The sequence below is a fragment of the Trichosurus vulpecula genome, chromosome 1 (assembly GCF_011100635.1).
Source record: "Trichosurus vulpecula isolate mTriVul1 chromosome 1, mTriVul1.pri, whole genome shotgun sequence".
In the NCBI taxonomy this organism is placed as follows: Eukaryota; Metazoa; Chordata; class Mammalia; order Diprotodontia; family Phalangeridae; genus Trichosurus; species Trichosurus vulpecula.
In genome coordinates, this window is record NC_050573.1 from 75,130,884 (window position 1) to 75,152,326 (window position 21,443).

Consider the following 21,443-nt stretch of genomic DNA (forward strand, 5'->3'; position numbering starts at 1 on the left):
CCAGGGTTGTTGTGAGGAACAGATGAGATAATATTTGCAAAGCACTTAGGACAATGCCTGGTACAGAGTAGGTGATTAATAAATGCTTATTTCCTCCCCAATGAGATCACTTGTCAATCAATTTGATTGACAAGCATTTATTATCTGCTAAGTGCTGGGGATACATGTTTTAAGATGAAATAATTCCTAATGAAAGAGATAAGAAGTATATATACAAGTACATACGGCATGAATATAAAGTGAATAAATATAAATATAGACAAATAGTTAAAAGCAAGGTAATCTGGGAGAGTAGCAGGGACATATTGGAGCCAGTGTAGTAAAATGAGAATGGATTGTAAAATTTTCAGTGTATTTACATCTCAGAAATCCACAAATGCTACAAAGCAGGACTTGATTTATTGTTTTATTGGTTGTCTAGATTTAGGAAATAATACAAATAAAACTTCAAAATGTGGAGTACAGACATTTTATCCTGGAGAGCCAGTTGGTAAACATTTACCTACATACCTCTGGAGGGAGGGCACAGACAGTTGGGGAGTCAGGAAAGGTTTCAGAAGATGGTAACTGAGCTTCATTTGAAAGGAAGGGAAGGACTTTATGAAGCAAAAGTAAGAACAGAATGTATTCTAGGTGTGGAGGGCAGCCAGGGCAAAGGTAGAGGAACATAAAGAAGGTCATTTTGGCTGGATTATAGTTTGTGGAAGGAGGAATAATATCCAGAGAGGTGAAAAGAGTTTGGGACCAGGTTATGAAAGGCTTTATATAAAAAGGTCTATTTATGGAATTCATCTTATCAATTATATAATCTTATCAAGAATACAGATTTGCAGAGGCCACTCTAGTGGTTCCTTTCCCGGTCCTAGCCTTCGTCTTCTCACAGTCCAACGTAATCCCTCAGGGACAGTGCTGCTGTCCATGGTCAGGGTTGTCTGGGTGCCATTCGGTTGGACCTCATCAGGTCCAGAGGAGTCCAGCAATGTCCAGTGAACAGTCAGGGAGGTAGCTGATTCTCTAAGACAACAGGACTTTGTCTTAAGGAGTGGGGCACTGTTAGGTTATTACTAGAACTTTCTAGTACCTATGTCCATGGGATTGTCCTCAAGATGGCTCCACATTTGTGAGGTATTCAAAGTTAGAAGCACAAGTCAAAGGATTTAAGAACTCTTCTTTTATCTTGTGTATATAGGGCTTTGGTATAAACTGGTAAATCCTGCTCTGCCAAGTATAGGCTACCATTAATTATATTAGGGTTAGATTAAATGCTACACACTTTTGGTTCCTTTTAACTATATGCCTTAAATTTTTCCCCCAATAGCAAAAATTTATTTTCTCTCCCTCCTACCTTCCGCAACTGAGAAAAAGAAAAGTAAAACTTTCATAATAAACATGTAGAACTGAGCAAAACACATTTCTGCATTTTATCTATCTATCTATCTATCTATCTATCTATCTATCTATCTATCTATCTAATTATTCATCTTGAATACAACACTTCTTTGTCAAGAAATGGACAGTGTAGTTCCTCCTCAGTCCTCTGGAATCCTGATTAGATGCTGTATTGGTCAGAGTTCTTAAGTCTTTCAAAGTTGTTTATCTTTAGGATATTTTATAAATTATTCTCATTTCATTCTATGTGAGTTCTCACAAGTTTCCCCAGTTTTCTCTAAAATCATCTCCATTTGTCATTTCTTATAAGACAATAATATGTCATCAAATTCATATACCGTAATTTGTTCTTCCATCTGATAGGTATTCCCTTAGTTTCCAGATCCTTGCTACTTCAAAAAGAGCTTCTATAAACTTTTTTTTGTTATAAAGTCCTTTTCATTTTTCTTTACTCTTTTGTGTACATGGATCTTTTTCCTCTTTGAGGAAAAAGTCTAATAGTTGTATCATTGGGTCAAAGGGTATGCAGTTTGGTGACATTTTGAGCATACCTCTAAACTGATTTCCAGACTACCTGGACCAATTCACAACTCTGCCAATAGTGCATTAATGTATCCCCTCCAACATTTACCATTTTCCTTTCTTGTCACCTTTTCAAATTGGCAGGGAATAAGATGGAACCCAAGAGCTGCTTTAGTGTGCATTTCTCTAATTGTTAGTGATTTGAAACATCTAAAAAATGTGGCTGTTGATAATTTTCCCAGACTGACTGCCAAAGAGGGTCCACGACACAAAATGGGTCAAGAACTCTTGGTCTAGAATGATAAACTAAAATGCATTTTTTCTCTTTGAACAAGGCTTTTTGTGGGATTTGTTTTTTGCATGTGAGATTTCATGGTTGTGATTCAGAGAATATTAGGGATTTGAGTCATTAAATGCCCTAGGCCTGGTATTGGTGTATTGTTGTTGAGTTGTTGTAGTAGTGTCTGACTCTCCATGACTCCATTTGGGGTTTTCTTGGCAAAGGTACTGGAGCGGTTGGCCATTTTCTTCTCCAGCTCATTTTACAGAGGAGGAACTGAGGCAAACAGAGATGAGTAACTTGTCCAGCGTCACACAAGCTAGTAAGTGTCTGAAGTCAAATTTGAACTCAGGTCTTCCTGACTCCAGGGCTGGCTCTTTATCCATTGTGTCACCTAGCTGCCTTGGTACCAGTGTATTTTCTACCCAAAGAGAACAAATTCTGGGTCAGACCATGGGGGTGGTGGTGGGGCTTTCATAAAGACAGTTATGAATCCCCCAGGCATGAAGGAGAAATGACCAGAAATCCTTTTTTCCCCTCTATCTACAGTTGATGCTGTGCTTTTGTCCAGGTCAATGGTGCTTTAAACTCATTCTTATCTCTCTGATGTCTCATGGTCCTTCCATAATTCTGCTATTAGAAGTCTATAGCTTCATAAAACAGAAACCACCAAGGATGTATATGTGTGTGTGTATATATATATGTATGCATGTATGTATGTATGTATGTATGTAAGCATGTATGTATGTATGTATGTATTCAGCTTACATCCTTTGTTGTCAATTGAAGTAAAAAAGTTAAAGCTTGAGTAGAGTCTTCGGAGGCCTCTTCTGAAAGTGTAGTGGAAAGAATCTGGTTTTGGGATCACAAGACCTGGCTATGGAGTGGCCCAAAATGAGACTACTAGCTGTCTTGCTTTCTTCATAGGGTTGTTGTGAAGATTAAGCGAGATAACTTCTGTAAAGGACTTTGTAAATGAAAGCTTCATTTTGTCATAGGATTTTGATTTAGAGGGGGCCATGGGGATTATCTAATCAGGACCTTTTATTTTGCAGGTGAGGTCTGGAGAGAGAAGGTGGCTTGCTTAGTAGAATACAAACGGAAGGTAGCAGAATAGGATTCAAACCCAGGTGCTCTGACTCCATTCTCTACACTGTTCACTAGAGCACACTTGCCCTCCTTTGTATTAGAGTCCAAACTTTCATTCTAAAGGTAAGAGAAACATGGGCGTAGGGCAGTACATATAAGAAGTTAAAGCTCCCCTTGTTCAAGGCATCAGGAAAAATAAATGTATACCTCCAGGAATTGTGGTTGTGGCTTTTAAAATAAAAGCTAAATTCATTTGCAAGTCAGAAGGACTCTGACAAGCAAGATCACATCTCTCTTTGGAGTTATAAATTAGACATTTGATGACAAGGTATAGATGTATACAGCAGCTGTATAGAAACAATGAAGCTATTGTCTGGGATGGTTTACTATTGTGCTGGCATTGGCCCTCAACCAAAGCCACTGGGTTTAGTTTTGCTCTTAATATTTAAATCTGTAAATAAGCGTACCCTTCTACATACTTTTCTGCTTTGATCATTTTCAGATTGTCTTCTTTAGGGAAGGAACTGGGCAAAAGCAATATAGCTATAGCAGGGAGGTTACCTTGATTTTTGTAAAGTAGGAGAGGGTTTAAGTTGCCCTTCCTTAGCAAAAATTAGGTGATAAATGCATTACATCTTACTGTATTTTCACCAAAGAGGGTTAAGTGCCAGTTTGCCTCAGTTTCCTAATCTGTAAAATGAGCTGGAGAAGGAAATAGCAAACCACTCCAGCATCTCTGCCAAGAAAACCCCAAATGAGGTCATGAAGAGTCAGACATGACTGAAAATGTCCAATTTTCATCAAGAAAAGCTGAGGGTTATAAATTTAGCTACACCAAGAACCCACGTAGGGGATCCAGAGTGAATTTTTTTCTGGTGAAATATGGCAGCTTAATATCCATGGAGACCCAATTACGAGTTTCACCTGCTGGATTTGACTGCTAAATTGTTTATGAAGTGTTTTAGCCCTAGGCCAGAGTGTTAGTCTCTCAGTGTTAATACTCGTTCAGGTAACAGAGGGAGGATTATCTTCATTTCCTCTAGAGAAGCTTTGATCCGAAAGGACACACAAGTCCTATTTGGCCTCTAGAGAAGATTTTGCATAGCTGTTTGACATCTCCAAAAGGTTTCCCACAACCAGGGGTTCCTCTTTCTCTGGTTCGCATTTGGACCTATGTTATATCACCCTGTGCCTTCCAGAGGATGTGCTATTTTCTGTAGGCTTTGTCTCTGGCTCACCAGTGCCTGGCATGGTGCCCAGAGCATACTAGAATAATTGCTTATTGAAAACTCCTTGAATTAAATTGTTGAATGGGGCAGGTTGTTGGTGCAGAAGTGCAAAAGAAGGAAAGTTCTTCACTGTGGCTGCTTGATTTTATAGATTGAGATCAGTAGGTTAGAATGAGGCCTTTCATAAGTATCATGGGTCCCTGAGGTGACATGATCTCTGGCTTCCAGACCAGGTCCGGTCCGATATTAAATTGACTTTCATTGTCTTGATGAAACTCCACGGTTGATCTGTTTGTTGGAAAATGGAGATTTTCTCTGCGATTGATATGCTGTCTGGGGCAAAAGTGGTGTCCTTCTGAACATGGTGGGAAAAATTATTCAAGTGCTGGTATAGTGGTGGTAGGAAGAATTAGAGAGGCATTTGAAAGAAATTTAACTCTTGGAGAAGGGTTACGTTACATAATTGTTTCAGTTGTGTCTGACTCTTCTGGGCCCTACTGACAGAGATACTGGAGTGGTTTGCCATGTCCTTCTGCAGCTCATTTTATGGATGAGGAAACTGAGACAAACAGGGTTAAGTGACTTGTCCAGGGTCATGCAGTCAATAAGTATCTGAGGCCATATTTGAACTCAGGACTTCTTGACTCCAGGCCTGGTACTCTATCCCCTGTGCCACCATTCTGCCCTTGCTAACAGTACAAAGTTATTTGGCCAAGGCTACAAGTACCACAGATGGGGCAAGAACTCATGAGTAGTCTGGTAAAAACGACCAGCATCAGAAAAGCTTTGTATCCTGGCCAAAGGAGTGGAAATCAAGAAAATGGAGCTCCATCATTGATTTTTTATGTTACTGCAACAAAACCAACAAACCCCTCTGCTTTAGTTTCTTGTCTTTGACTAGAAGTTAGTAGTAGTCCATCTGCCTGGGTAGTACAGTATGGATTAAATAATGAGTCATGTGAAACCCTTTGTGCTGGTTTATGGGCTGTGCTGAGTTTGGGGATCCTTATACACATAGATATGTAGAAAGCCTCAGATTGGAATCACTAGATTCACACCCATTCAAAAGCATAGTGTATGAACTCTGGGAGCCTTCAAGGGACTCTGAGTTCATGCTTGACAACAGATGCTGTTTTTTTAATATTTTTCCTATTCCTAGTGCTTACCATGTAGTAGTATAGTACTGGCACATAGTAGGCACTTAATAAATGTTTGTTGGCTTGAGTTGACTGAACTGATCCATTTAATTTGATGTAGCCTACTAGAAAAGACATGAATTCAAAGCAAAAGACACTTAGTTGAACAGCATAGTAAATTAAATGGTAAAATGAGATCTGCCCCATACCCATAAGGAGTACAATATTCCATACGTGCCACATCTCCCATGCCATCTAGGGGGAAATGCACACATGTAGAACCACATGTGGCCAATGAACATATGTGGAGGGGCACATGTGTGGGAACATGTATGGCCAATGCACAGTGGTCCCCATTTATGATGCTGCAGAGGTAGCAGTGGACTCTTGGGATGCCATTGTGTTGCATCTGCTGGACTTTGGGTTTCTGCTCCCTTTTGGGTGTTGTGTCATCTCTGCTAGCATCTAGCTGCAGTATTTGCTGAGCTTCCCTTGTTGGGCATTTGTTAATACTCAGCTTGTTTATGCCACATGCTTCTCTCTGCCACCATCTACTGGGGGGCATTGGCTAGTTTCTAGGGAGGGCTAAAGTTCTTTCAGTCCACAGTCTTAGGCCAGGCAGCTAGCAAAAGCAAGCAGATCTTCTTAGGTTAAGACTATTTGACCTTTGATTTGGTTTTCTCCTACTGCCAAAACTTCTTGCTGGTTCCAGCTCTTTGAATTGGAGGCTAGAAAATTATTTTTATCTCCTTCTAAATTCCTGATTATCAGTCTGTATCTTGTCTATAAGTATACATGGGCAGCTAGATGGAGTGGTGGATGGAGCGGCAGGCCTGAAGTCAGGAAGACATCTTCCTGAGTTCAAATCTGGCCTCGGATACTTCCTAGCCATGTGACCCTGGGCAAGTCACTTAACCCTGTTGGCCTTAGTTTTTTCACCTGTAAAACGGGCTGGAGAAGGAAATGGCAAACCACTCCAGTATCTCTGCCAAGAAAATCCCAAACGGGGTCATGAAGAGTTGGACTGAATAGCGACAACAAATAGGTATGCATAAAACATGACAGAGTATTCTCGCACCCCTAGCCCATATTTGTTCTATGTGTATCTATAGTCCTCTCAAACCATTTCAGAGTGTCAACCTAATGGAACCACCAAAAACCTAGGTAGGCCTGGACAATAAGCCTTACCCATACTGCATTCAGTTAACATGCAAAGAAACCTGAAGGCAAGAACAAAAAGGTTAGGTGAAGCCATCAGGGTTATTGGCCTCTGTTTTAGATAATTTGCTATACACTTTTGCCTTTATTATGTATGCGTCTGCCAGCAACAAAATCACTTGTCTTTTTTTTAAATTAAGCATTATATCTAGAACAAAAATGCTGGTCTTTTACAGATATCTTTTTAATTAGATGACACATTAACTTTTGAATTATAGTAACCATATGGTATCTTTAGTATTTTATCTCTTATCATAGGTAGTGAAGAGAGGAAGTAAGGGGGAAAAGTACAATAAGCGAGGTTTTAAAAGTGCTATTTCTGGCATTGGGTACCATAGTTGTCTAGATTTAGAACAAGAACAAACTTTTTTTGGGGGGGGTAGTGTGGGCACTAACCAATGAATCAGTCAACAAACATTTATTAAGTACCTACATCACGCTAGGCATATGTAAACAGCTGTGTATACATACAGGGTAAGTGGGAGCTCACCTCACAGGGAAGGCACAGAGGTTAAGAAAGACTGGCAAAGACTTCCTGAAGAAGGTGGGACTTTAGCTGAGGCTGGAAGGAAGCCAATGAAGCCTACATCAAAGAGGAGGAAGGAGAGAGTTCCAGGTCTGGGGCAGGGCCAGTGAAAATGCATGGAGTCGGGAGCTGTAGTGTGGAATTTGAGGAATATCGAGGAGGCTAGTGTCTGTGGATCCCAGAGTACAGTGTGGTGGTGCAGAGGAGGGGGTAGAAGGTGTAAGGCCGGAAAGGTTGGGAGGGTTCAGTTTGTGGAAGGGCCAGGCATGTCATTGATGCAAAATGTTTTTAGACATTTTTTTCCAGTTTTGCCAAATCTAGCTTTAATTTCAACCTGTAGATTTTCAAAGGGCTTAAAATCCAAAAAGTTCCTGATTTGCTGAAACATGTTTATCTCCATCATTTGGTTAAATTCTTCTCTTTTTCAAAAATATTATCTATTTATTTATATCACTCTTTTCTTTTTAAATTTTGAGCTCAGAGTCTCTCCTTCCCTTTCACCCTTCCCCCACCCCACACACTGAGAAGGCATACAGATGAGGCTATACACCAGATGACACACAATGTAAAGTAGCTCATCTTCATTTTGTTTTGTTTTGATATTATTTTATTCAATCCTCAAAACAATCCCACAAGGAAGATTCAGAGTTTGAGATCTGATAACATGTCCATTTTGCTCGACTCCTTCATGTTAAAATGGAAAAACAAAGAACAAAAACAAATGACCAAAACAAAACTGAGAGCTAGAAAGACAGTTACATGCCTAAAGTCACACCATTAGTACCTAACTTAGTTTCTCCACCCCCCCCACCCCCACCGCGCCAACTATGCCCAGTCTTCAGATTCAAGTCAGGGCAAACTGCAGTGCAATGCCATTTCACTAAAAGATGGGTCAGTCATGAAAATGTTATTATTATTATATTACAGGTAAGGACATTAGGGCTCAGTAACATTAATTAACTTTTCCAGTACTTAGGTGGTATAATACGATTACCCCTTCCACATCACGGGCGTTAGGGACATAACCGCTCCTCCTGCCCCCTATGATCCATGTAAAAATTTGTACCCCTTTGTACCAAAAAAAAAAAAAGTCTAAGCAGCTCATCTTTGGAATTGAGATAGCTTAAGTAAGAGACAAAGCCCCAGATTTCATCCAAAGAGAAATTCTCTGAAGTCTATATAGTATAGTAATCTGGGGATAGGGACATGATCAAGGTGCCAGCTTCTCAACAACTCTCTTTTCAAGGAGCTGAAGAGAATCTGCAACCACATGTCTTCTCTCGTGAAGCTGGAGAACACCAGGGACTCTCTTTTCTCAGGCTCTTGCTAACTCTATCCCTTATTTAGGCATAGATTATTGAATAATTAGTTGCCACCAATGAGGAGAGTCTTATGCAAATAGCTTTGAACTTCAGGTTACATCTTTTCCCACTAGTCTTTTCCCCTTGGACTATCATACAATTTGTCAAATACTTGTGAACAATGCATTCATGGAGTAAAACAAAATTTTATCTTTGCGTGTAGTTTCTGCTGTTTTACTTTACTGAAGAAAGATTTTCAGAATTTATAATTTAGTTGTCATAAAATTCCAAGAGGAGAGTGTGTCTTCATTTTGGGGGATGTTGTAACTTCAGTCCTTGCTATACTTTCTTAGCAAATATTCTTGTAAAAGGAAGTTGATATCATCTGGTTGACTGATATTGGCAGTGCAGGATTGGGATTAGTGAGTACCTGATGGTAGAATCCCAAGTCAACTGCCCCCTGGGAAAAGGGCTCCCTAGTAGGCATGGGAAGTGGGGAAGGTGGGAGAGAGGGTGCTATATATGTAAATGTGATTTTACTGGTATAGGGAACTCCCTTTATCAGTGTAGATCAACTGAGGCATGGAGATATGAAATGACTTGTGCAGGGTGATGTAGCCTATGTCAGAGGTGGAATTTGAATCTGAATTTTCCCAGGATGAGGGCAGCTTCCATCCATGTGCAATGCTGCCTTTCCTCCAGGGGGAGAGCATTAGCAACTAGAGGGACTGGGACAGGTTTCCTATAGGAAGTGACATTTGAGCTGAGCATTGAAGAAAGCTAGAGATCTCATAAGGCAGAGATGAGAAGGGAGCAAATTCTGAGCATAAGGACTGGTCTATGCAAAGGCATGGAGACAAGCAATAGAATCTTATATGTGGAAAGCAGCAAAGAGGCCAGCTTAATGCATTAAGGGGAATGATGTGGCAAAGGTAGGCTGCAGCCAGATCATGAAGGGCTTTACAAGCCAAACAAGGAGTGGGGTTTTAAATTAGAAATAAGAGGGAGGCACTAGAAGTTCATGAATAAGGGAATGACAAAGTCAGTTCTACGTTTTAGGAATACAAATTTGGCAGCTGCGTGGAGGATGGATTGAAGAGGAGATAGGCTGGAAGCCGGGAGACCAAATAGGACACTATCGCAATAATTCAGCTGAGAGGTAATAAGGGCATTATCAGGAGTGGTCATTATGTGAGTGGAGAGGAGGGATGGATGTGAGATAAATTGTGGAGGTAGAATTGGCAAGACTTGGCAACTGATTTGATGTAAGGAGTGAGGCAGAGAGTGACTCCAATCTCATGAACCTGAGACAGGTAGAATAGTGATGTTCTTTACAGAAACTGGGAAGGAAGAGGAGAAGGTTGGGGCAGGGAAGTGGGGACAGAGGGAAAGGAATATTGATTTTTGGAGGAGGCAGAGCCAAGAGGCAGAAGAGCAGAAAGCAGTGTAGCTGAGCTCCCTTCCATAAAATTCCAGATAGATGTAGAAAATATGCCAGACCAAGTTCTAATGGTGAAATCCAGAAGACATCATGGTGAGTCATTTGTCCTACCCAGGTCAGCACAGAGAGACAGAGAGAGAAGTCTGTGGACACTGGGGATGAGTTGGTGCAGGAGCATACTGCCAGGGAAGTACTCCAGAGCCTACAGAGAGGTTGTGCACCCAGGCAAAGGAGGTTCCAGACCCATATCTGGGTACCCTCAGACTCATTCTAGGGCACTGAGATGGGGACAAGTGCCAACTGTTAGTTTAATCACCCATTACCCAGTTCTGGGCCACAGATTTAGGGCAGATTGAGAAGGTGACCTACACCTAGTGGTGGTATTCGCAGGTAGGGAGGCCCTAAGCTGCTGCTGCTGTTTGTCCTTCATTCTTGAACAGGACCGTGACATCAGGGAGGTGATGCCATGATATGTAAGTGATTTGGATTTAAGTGAGGGATAGCTGTGCAAAGTCAACAGCCTCACTTTCTCCTCTAGAGCCATCTGGGTCCAATGGTCTGATACTCATCAGGATGACTGGAGATGGCTCAGGATGCAGTTAGTGTACTGAGAAAGAAGTAGGTTCAAAGCAAGCATCAGCTCAGACCCCAAGAGAAGAGGGAAGTTTCACTTCCAGCATCTAACCCAGATTTCAGAGGAATTGGACCAAAGGAGAGTCTACAATTCTGGCCCACTGAACCAGGAGAGCTTTCCTGCTGGCTGATAATGGCTGAGTCCAGCAGCATTCTATTGTTTTTCTGACTGAAGCCCAGGTCATGAACTTGCAGAGCTCAGACAGTGTGGTCAATAATCAGACTTTGCCTTGCATCAGCCTCCCTCTTTGGGAGAACTGAAAGCTTGCCTGAGTTCCTGGAATAACACAGCACTCAATACCCCAAGAAAGTAGTGACAGGATCAGTCCAGACCATCCCTCCAGAAATATTGCAGAGCCCAACCTTAATATCAAGTCACAAAACAAACAAACAAAAGAATCCCTTTATAAAGAGCTATTATGGTGGCAAGGAAGGTCAAGACACAAACCCAGAAGAAGACTGTGACTCCAAAACATCTATAAACAAAACCTCATAGAAAAAGACAACCTCTGGGCACAAACTCCACTAGAGTTCCTGGAAGAAATTAAGCACTAAGAAATAGAGTTAAAAATATTTTTTTTATCAATGAAATGAGCATATTAGAGGGGAAAATTAGGAAAGAAATGAAAGTGATTAAAAAAAGTATTGGAAAGGGACTTAACGATTTGGCACAAGTGTATGAAACTTTGCTCAAGCAACAAGCTCCCTGAAAATTAGAATGGACTATATAGAGGCTAGTGATTCATGAGACAACAAGAAATAATAAAACAAAGTCAAAAGACTATAAAATAGAAGAAAATGTAAAATATATCATAGCAAAAACAACTGACCAAGGAGAAAAAAATTTAAGTTTCATTATACTATCTGAAGTCCATGACCAAAAAGAGCTTAGACATCATTTTTCAAGAAATCCTAAAAGAAAGTTATCCAGATCTCTTAGAACCCAAGGGCAAAGTAGAAATAGAAAGAATCTACCAGTTACCTCCTGAAAGAAACCCCAAAATGTAAACTCCCATGAACACGATAGCCAAAATCCAGAGCTTCCAAGTCATAGAAAAAATATCGCAAGCAACCAGAAAGAATGAATTTAAGTACTTCAAAATCATAGTCAGGATCTCACATGGTTTATAGCAGCTATCACTTAAAAGGAATGGAGAGGTTGAATGAAACATTGAGAATGAAACATTGCAGAAAGCAAAGGATATGGGCTTACAGTGGGAAAAAACCTGAAATCAATGCTACAGGGGGAAAAATGGATACTTAATGAAATAGAAGACTTCCAATTATTCTTGATGAAAAGATGAAAGCTGCATAAAACTTTGAACTTCAAACATGAGAATTAAAAGAAACGCAAAAAGGTAAACATGAATAAACAATGGTGTGGGACTAAACAAGGATAAACTTTTCATATTCAAATATGGATAGATAATACATATGTCCCCTCTGAACCCTATGGTTATTAGAGAGTCTAATTAGACAAGATCTAGAAGTGGTTCTGTTATGTCTTGATGATCTTAAGAGAAGAATGGAGAGGGTAAGAGGAACATACTACAAAGGGAGGAAGTGAAAGGAAAGTTAGGGAAAATTGTCTCACATAATTAAGGTTCACAAAATCTATACGAACTAGAAGGAGGGGGAGTGGGATGGAGCAGTTGGCACCTCAGTCTTATCTGAATTGGTTAAAAGAAGGAAGAATATACACACATGCACACACACAGGTGGATACAGAAATATATTTCACTCAACAGGGAAACTGGAGGGAAAGAGGAGAAGGGTGAATTAGAGTGAGGGTAAATTAAGGGAGTGATTAGTCTTAAACAAAACAAACTCTAAGGATGTACAAAAATAGTGAGGGTGCAAAGAATGGGAATCTGAGGTGGTGTCCATAAATTGGGGAGTGGATGAACAAATTGTGGTGTATGAATGTGATGGAATACTATAGAGCTGTTAGAAATGAAGGAGGTGGTTTCAGAGAAACCTAGGAAGACTTGGATGAATTAATATGGTGAAATGAATAGAACCAGGAGAGCAATTCATACCATGACAACAATTTGGTGAAGCCAAACAACTTTGAAAGAATTAGGAATTCTTATCAGAATGATAAACAACCATGATTCCAGAGAATTGATGCTACCCATGTCCTGACAGAGAAGTGAAAGACCCAGAAATGAGACACATTTTAAAAATTGTTTTAATTGACTATACATATCCATAATGAGTTTTGTTTTTCTTTTGTTCTCAATGGGGAAGGGGTTAGGGTGAGCAGGTGAGAAGGTAGAATTTTGATGATTAAAATATATATAATTAAAACATAAAACAAAAGAGTACATAGAAAAAGGGGAAAAATGAGTTCTGTTTTGGACGTGTTAAGTTTGAAGTGCTGATGAATACCACTTGGAGAGGTGCCAAAACAGGCAAGACATAGAAAGTTATAGTTGCTTTAGGTGCCAAGTGACCTATGTGCATTTTTGATAATTATGTACTTCTGGTGACTGTACAGTTGGAAATATACATTTTCCATATAGTTTTATAAAAATTCAGAATTTTACTTAGTAAAGGACTAGATACAGGAGTAGGGAGCCTGCAGCCTCTAGGCCACATGTGGCCCTCTCAGTCCTCAAGTGCAGCCATTTGATGGAATACAAACTTCAGTCAAAGGCTCACACTTGAGGACCTAGAGGGCCATATCTGGCCTTGAGGCTGCAGGTTTCCCACCGCTGGCTAGAATATGGGAGAGAGACTGGGGCTGGATATTGATTTGGGAATTGTCTATAAAGAGCTAATAGCTGAACCCATGGGCACTGATCAGATCACCAGAGAGAAAGTCTCAAGAAAGAAGAGGATGAAGGGCAGAACCCTGTTAAACATCTTTGCCTAGTGAATGGAACATGGATGATTATCTGGAGGAGAATACAGAGAGAGCAGTGTAAAAAAAAATCCAGGATGATGGAGTGTCTAGGAGGAGGAGGGGGTAGTCACATTTTCAAATGCTGTAGAAGAGGAAAAAGTACTGAGAAAGGCCATCAGATCTAACAGGTAATGGATCATTGGTAACCTTGGAAAGAGTAGTTTGTCTTAGAACTTTCAAGTGTGTGTGTGAGGCTCTAGAAAGAAGGCATTTTAGTTTGGAAGGGTTCAGCCCTTCTACCCATAAATAAAATAGTTTATTGCTTTCTAGGAAAGAGTTGAGAAAAAAACTGGATGCTCTGGTCAGTGTTTTCCCTCTCAATGAAGTTGTCTGTAGCACTGAAGTTTGTCAATGCCTACTGAGTGTTTAATGGTGGTGAGTTTGCATATGTAGCCACTGTAGTGCTTATATTCAACTCATTAATTTGTAAAGTGCTTGGCCCAGGGAAGGGAGTCGGGGGAGGATTCTGAGTACAAAAGATGCTAGAAAAATGCACAGGTTAACCTGTTTTGATTTTTAACAGAACCTGGGAAGAAGAACCAATCATGGAATAAGAACTACACACATTCTAGGGTGGGGAGTGGGGGGGAGGGAAAAAAGGGAAAAAAAAGAAAATTACATGATAACGTTATTATATATTTAAAAGGAATAGCAAGTTGTACACGACAGATTTGCAGCTTCATGTACAATTATCTTTATTCTACTATGTCATGGAAATGTTTATTTCTTAAGTTCAGAATAAAATAAATAAATATTTAAAAAACCACACACATTGCTAATTCTATTGATTTCTGTTTGGAGAGATGAGGGTGAAATACCACATTGTTTCTTTGCCAGTTAACAATGGTGCTGTCATGAAAGCAGCCTAGACTAAAGGGTAGAATGCTAGACAAGAAATTAAGAGAGACCTGTGTTGCAGTCTTGACTTTATCATTCATTGTGTGCTCTCAGGGATGTCCTTTGGTTTCTTAGCATCTCGGTTTCTTCATCTAAAAATTGAAATAATAATCCTTGCCTACTTTCAAGGGTTGTTGTGTGAAAATCAGATGAAATAATTTAAGGTGCTTTGAAGAGCATAAAAGGTTATACTAATGAAAATTATTTATTGGTGTTATTTACCTCAGAGTTGGGAAGACCTGGATTTAGCTCTGTCTCTGATATATACTGACTGTTTGGCCTTAGGCAATTCACTTAACCTCTCGGTGCTCAGAGTAGAAACTCTCAGAGACTATAAGCTGCAGAGTAGATGAAGACCTGTATTGGTAAAGGGAATCTCTTCAAATGGAGTTTCCTGTATAATACCAATGAAACACAGGTCTAGGCCTTATTTCATTGTTATTACCACTGCCACACCTCATTAATTGCCTAATGGACACTTCAAACTGGATTTCTAGTATGTCTTAAATCGAGAGAGAGAGAGAGAGAGAGAGAGAGAGGGAGAGCAAAAGTATCACAGTTGTGAATTAGAGTTGTCAAAAATAACCCAGCAGAAGCATATGGAAATATTTTTTCACATTTCTTCATACAAAATTTGTATTAAACTTAAAATATCTTTTTGGAAAAAAATTAAAAATCATATACAAACAGTCTATGTACAGGATAAACTGGGAAGGCACTAAGATTAAGGACTAGGAATGGTTTCTTGTAGAAGGTAGGACTTTAGCTGAGATTTGATGGAAGCCAATAAAGCTAGGAGGCAAAGATGAAGAGGGAAGGAATTCCAGGCACCGGGCACTGCCAGTGAAAATGCATGGGGGTGGGAGATGGAGTGTTGTGTTAGAGGAACATAAAGAAAGCTAATGTCAGTAGATCTGTGAGTACAAAGTGAAGACATGGAGGAGGGGATGCAAGGTATAAGAAGACTGGGAAGATAGGAAGGAGCCAGATAATGGAGGGTTTTAAATGCCAAACAGGATTTTTTTTTGTTTGATCTTGGAGGTACTAAAAAGCCACCGGAGTTTGCTGGATAAGGGAGGGACATGGTTAGATTTTGTATTTTAGGAATCGATATGATAGCTGAGTGGAAGATAGATTGGCGTCAGGAGAGTCTTGAGATGGGAAGACCAACCAGCAGGCTATTGTGATCATCCAGGCATGAGATGATAGGGCCTGTGTTTGGGTGCTTGCAGTTTCAAAGGAGAAAACGGGGCAAATACAAGATATGTTATGAAGGTAGTTACGACAGGACTTGGCAAGAGATTGGATATGGGGGGTCAGAGTGAGGGGGCTAGGATGATACCTCAGTTGCAAGCCTGGGTGACTAAGAAGTTGATGGTACCCTTAATAGTAATAGTGAAGTTAGGAAGAGGGTAGAATTTGCTGGGAGAAAAGATAATGAGTTCAGTTTTGGACCTGTTGGGTCTGTCTTTGTGACATCTAAATGGAGATGTCTACAAGGTAGCTGAAGGTGCAAGACTGGAGGTCAAGAGAGAGGTTAGGGCTGGATTAATAGCTCTGAGAATCATTTGTATAGAGGTGATAGCTGAATCCATGGGAGCTGATGAGATTGTCAAGTAAAGCATTATGAGGGAGAAGAGTGCCTAGGACAGAGCCTTGGGGGATATGTGTGCACCTGACCTGCATGAAGAATCAGCCAAGGAGACAGAGAAAGAGCAATCAGGTAGGTAGGAGGAGAATCAGGAGAGAGTGTTGTCACAAAAACCTAGAGAAAAGAGTATCAAAAAGAGTGATTGACAGTGTCAAAGACTGCAAAGAATGGAGAAGGATGAGTATGGAGAAAAGGCCATTCAATTTGGCAATTAGAACATTGAGGACTCTGGAGACAGAGGTTTTGGTTACACATGAATCCCCTTATCACACACTTCAATCCAGCCAACTGGTCTTCTTTGGTGTTCCTCCTACATGACACTCCATCTCTCCTGCCTGTGTACCTTATTCTGGCTATCTCGTGCCTGGAATATACTTCCTTCTCCCTTTTGTCTCACAGTCCCTAGTTTCTTTCAAGGCTTAGTTCAAGAGTTGCTTTCGACTGAGACCTTTCCTGATTCCTCCAACTGCTTGTGCTTTTCCTCAAAATCATCCTGTATCTATCCTATTCTATCCTACACTACCCTAGCCTAACCTACCCTACCTTATTCTATCCCATCCCATCCCATCCCACCCCATCCCATCCTATCCTATGTTATTCTATCCTACCCTACCCTGTCCCCCCGTCCCATCTCTCTCTCTCTCTCTCTCTCTCTCCCCTAAGCTACTTGAGAGCTGGGATTATTTTTACTTTTGTCATTGTGTTCCCATACTTGGCATGTAGTAGGTGTTTAATAAATACCTGATATACATAAATTTTATACCTATATAAACCCAGAGGTAGATAGTCAGATAGGCATGGTGGGACAGTGAGAAAAAGGGAATGACATATTTCATATTCCTGTGTACATAGAATCTAACAGGAGTGATCAAGGAAATACCTGATCTAGGACTGGGATACCTTTTGTGGATCCGGTCATGTGCTCTGACTCAGTACTGGGGACATGTACTTTTCTGGGATGACACAGCTACTTCTAATTGGTACCAGGGACTGTGGCTGGGGTGGGGGTTGGGGTGGGGGAAGGGTTGCTGATGACTGGTCACTGAGAATCAGGAGGATAGCCTCTAGTCAGTGAGGTGGATGGACTCCAGTTGGGCCACAAAGCTGTGGAAATGTTTTTGCTCATTTCTCTTCTTTTGGACTCTTCTTCCAGGTCCTCTCCCTTGGACTTTAGGCAAAGGTGGGGAGGAATGTAGATTTCTTTATATTTCTCCAACGGTGGCTACAAGCACATAGCTGCAGGAACATGTGCTTGCCTAGATAACTTGGTAAGTCAAGAATTCCCGAGCTGCGGATTCAGCTATCAGCTGCCCAGAGAGCAGAGAGCTTCTCAGAAGATGGCCACTGTTAGGATTCTCCCACAGCCAAAGAACTCTGGCTGGCCAGGATTTATGGACCTTGTGAATTCTGAACCTTTTACCTACACTGAATGATGATGCAGTCTAAGATGAATGTGGAATAGCTGTCTAAACATCCCACAGAGGGTCTTCACTTTTTGTGGGGGAAGGGGGGATATAATGAGCATTTGAGATTTTTGTTGATTTTGGGAGCTTTTTCCATCTTAAATATTTTCAGTGGCGAGGGAAATAAACAACTGTTCTACACCTAATACCCACATAAGGTATTGCGTAACCTTTCTGGAAGGACCCAGACATCCATATTTCAGGAATACTCTAGACATGAGACATGCCTAAATTTTGGGAGAGATCCCTGGAATGCTACTCTGGGAAGGAGGAAAAGCAGCGATATGCTGGTAAATGTTTAATAATCAGCTCTCTGGAAAAAAAATGTATGCAGGACACACTTTTAAGTTTAATTTGCATTGTTAACATTTTCTTCATCAATTTCTTATGTCTAGACAATCAACAAAATAATGAATTAAGCTCTGATTTGTAGAGTTTGCCAATTTCCGAGGTAAATGTTCATATTGAAATTTTAACAATTGGTTCTAAGAACACCCTTGGGGTAGAGCTGGTGAGAGAGAAGCCTGATGCTCCCTCTCCCTTCATTTGGGGTCAGTCTGCTGTCATTCCCAAAATAAATTTGGACTTGTGTGAGTTCATAGTGACAGCCTCTTGTTGGGGGGGGGGCGGTGTTCCCTGGGTCACAGGTGAGAGAGATAGAAGCACACACTTTAAATACGGAATCATGAATCCCAAATTTGTAAACATTTCTACTCTGCTATAAAAAACAAAGCTGTAAATATAGAAATGTTTGCTATGAATGACAAGTCCATAAGGATGGCACGCATGATAGTTTCTAGTATCTCATTGCAAACCATCTTGAATAGCTATAAAAATGTCTTAAGCTCGTTGTCTAAATAAATTTTAGAAAGTTCAGTTCATGATCAAATGTCCATTTTCCACTTTATACATATATATCCTTCTAGAAAAAGAAATGTTTAGTTTTTGATCACTTGGCCAAGAATGTGTGCACATGCTCAAAGCGATGCCCACTACAGGCCAGTTTTCCTGTGTATAGATATAAAATGAGGATAATAATATGTATAGTATCTACCTCACAGGACTGCTGTAAAAAATGTGCCTTGTAAACCTTAAAAGCACCATGTGCATGTGAATTATTGTTGGTGATGATAATAGCAACAGAACAACAATAATAATATGAAATTGAGTAGCTGAGTTGGTAATTTGTTCATAGTTAAATGCACACCTTTAATTCTTATTCCTATGCTCACCACCACAGATCAGGATGTAATCACTTTTCATCATGTAGGTGATGTATTGGATAGGGCATGGGATTTGGAATCAGGAAGATTTGAATTAAAATCCTGACTCAGACACTTAATAGCTATGTGACTCTAGGCAAGTCACTTAACCTCTTTGTGCCAGTGGGTTGGACCAAATGGTTAATGAAGAGCAGGGAGCCACACTGGGCATCCTTGACCAGGAAAATGAAAGAATGGTCAGCATTGAAGAGCTTGGGGCTCCACAGCTTCTCATGTCCTTTAATCTCCTAGTCAAAGGGCTGGCCCTTTGTATCCTATTTAAAGCTGTGTCATGGAAGACACTCTACAGGTAGAGGTCTTTCTTGCCTGACATCAGAGATGGGTCCTCTTCACCCTTGTCAATGGCCTTGATTAGGCCCAGGCCAGCCAGCTGTTTCTGGAGGTTGTGGGTAACCTCTACAATGTCCTTGAAATGGAAAATGGCCACAGCCCTCTTCTACAGTTTTCCCACTCAGGTCTTCAGCTGTTTTTTGGTCAGGAGAGGAGCTCCACATAGTGGGGATGTGATAATGATGAAGCTTGAGAGCTTATGGGCCAGAAGCATCTCAGTAATCTGGAGTTTTGGGGTCTCATCACTATAGTAGTTCTAAAGACCTTGTGGGTTGCCTCAAGGGTACCTCATCTGGGTAGGAGCAAGTCATTATGAAACCATGGTTGTTGACAATCTCACGATGGAATATTTCATTCCAGTGAGGCTTGAATAACATGGCATTGATGGATGAGGGTACCATCAGTTTTCTTTGGTGACCTTGGGAAGCTTGGTTCAGGTGGTCCAGGGGGCCACTCATTAATGGACTATTTACAGGGTGCACTACTTGTCTCAGAAGCTGATTCTAGAGTGCTCATAATTGCTATATTTCCTGCTTCTCTGGGCCAAGTAGTCAGCAAAACCAACAGAGCTGGGCCCATAGAGGCAGCTACCCAGTTTCCATGTCACATTGTGGGCCAGGAGATGCTGAGAGCTGCAAGCAGCTTGGCCAGATTGGTTTCTACTTTTTTCTCATGTAGCTTGTCCTTGCTTGGCCCTGCCTTGGCCGGTGAAGCTGTGGCTGCCTCCCCCAGTCTAAGATCAGCCCTAGGGACGAAGCCACTGACAAAGGGGAGAGTAAGATGATTTCCACTATCTCTGCTCCTAGGCAGTGGCATGGTAGTGGTCCAAGGCCAGGCTCCACTTTGCCAGGTCATCTGCCTTCTCACTTAGTTCTCTTTCATTTGTCTTGCTGCCTGTTAGCTTCTTGACCTTAGCTGCCTTGGCCTCTGCCAAGAGGTAGAGATTGCTGATGACTTGTGTCAGCCACATGGCTGTTGGGAGACTAAGGCCTTGCTTCTTGCTTCTAGGAACCTTGAAACTCACCCAGAGGGAGCTCAGTGCTTGCTTTTTCATTCTGGTCTTGGGGGCACACATTTGAGGGGGACCTTGGACTGTGTCCTCAGCTCTGTCTTGGCACTGACTCTTCCATAATGGTTACTTTTCACCAAATAATAATTTTCTTTCTAAAAATCACCAGGCTGATAATAATTTTTACATCTAGTATTACCATATTCATCATCAGTATTCCACCAAAACTAAATTTTGGCATTTCCTATAATGTGATTTTTCTATTGTCAACATCTGCTGAGGTCAAAATAATTAGATTTGGTGTCAGAATCTCTTGTTTTCCTTATTGGTGTTTTCTACCTGGAGCTGATATATTTGGGTTTTTTAAAAAAGGGAAAGGCAGCCAAATTTCACTACTCAGTTTAATTCCTGCCAGATTGGAATGCTTCTCATGCCCAAGAGCACACAATTCTGAGAAAGAGAGAGAGAGAAAGAGATCCATCTTTGGGGGAGGGGTCTCATGAATAAGGTGAATGATTATGGTTTAAATATAGCACTTCTGAGAAGCAAAAAGTTCACGTGGCCTCTTAAGGTGCTTTGAACTTGTCATGTTATTAAACCTGCCCATGTAGAGGTGTACTTAGCACCTGGCAAAGTACTAGGTATAGTGTGGATATTTATTGTATTCTTATGAAATTAATAATAATTAACATTAATGTTGCAATATACAAAGAACCAAAAAAGGGGATTCTATATGAAACTGTCAACTTCTGTTACCTAGTTGTTTTTTTTTCAAAAAAGAGTATATGTTTAATTTTAAAAGGTAGTAGCAAATTTGCTGTTTGTATTTCCTTCTGAATTTCTTTTTTCTTTTCTTTAGTGTATTATTAGAATATTTTACTGAATTACTAGGATATTTACCTTCTTTCCTCCTTTCCTTCCTTCTTTCCTTCCTCCCTTCTATCCTCCCTCCTTCTCCTTCTTCCCTCTTTTCTTTCTTTCTCTTACTTTCTCTTTCCTTCTCTCCCTTTATTTCTCTCTCTTTCTTTTTGTCTTTCTCTGCTTCCCTTTCTCCCTCTCTTTCTCTCTTTTGTTTCTCTGTCTTTCTCTCTCTCTTTCTTCCTTTTCTTCCTTCTTTCCACTACTCACTCACCTTCAC

At 40.6% G+C, this 21,443-nt stretch overlaps 1 pseudogene; it reads right to left on the minus strand.

Moving 5' to 3' along the window:
* Window positions 1–16,371: 16,371 nt before the first annotated feature.
* On the minus strand, window positions 16,372–20,266 carry LOC118833099 (annotated as a pseudogene).
* Window positions 20,267–21,443: the final 1,177 nt, after the last annotated feature.